Genomic DNA, 452 nt, shown 5'->3' on the forward strand with positions numbered 1-452 from the left:
CGCCTACTCGTTCACCAAGGGGCGTCGGTCGATGCAGCGGAGGCTGCGCCAAGCACAGGCTGCGCCAAGCAGCAGAGGCAGTCTGTCGACCGCCTCTGCGGAGCCGCGGGGGCGGGAAGTGGCGGCGCGGGGCGGATGCGTCGGCGGAGTGCGCACCGGCGGGAGGCGTGCGAGCACGGCGGCAGGGCCGGGAGGGCGGGGGGCAAGGGTCGGGGGAGCAGGGCGGGCGAGGGGTTTGCACCAGCTCGCGGCGGCAAAACTGGACGAGCTGCCTCTCCCTGGTCGCCTCCTCCTGCTCGGCCTGAGCGCGCAGTGTGTTGCCGTTGATGACGGCGTGCCACGCCTCCTCCTCCGCCTCCTGCTCGGCGCGCTGCGCCCGCAGCCGCACCGCCTCGTCGGCGAGCGCACTCCGCTCGCGCCGCGCCGAGGCGAGCGCCGCCCGCAGCTCGCTC

This window comes from Emiliania huxleyi, assembly GCF_000372725.1.
Source record: "Emiliania huxleyi CCMP1516 unplaced genomic scaffold EMIHUscaffold_453, whole genome shotgun sequence".
Classification (NCBI taxonomy): domain Eukaryota; phylum Haptophyta; order Isochrysidales; family Noelaerhabdaceae; genus Emiliania; species Emiliania huxleyi.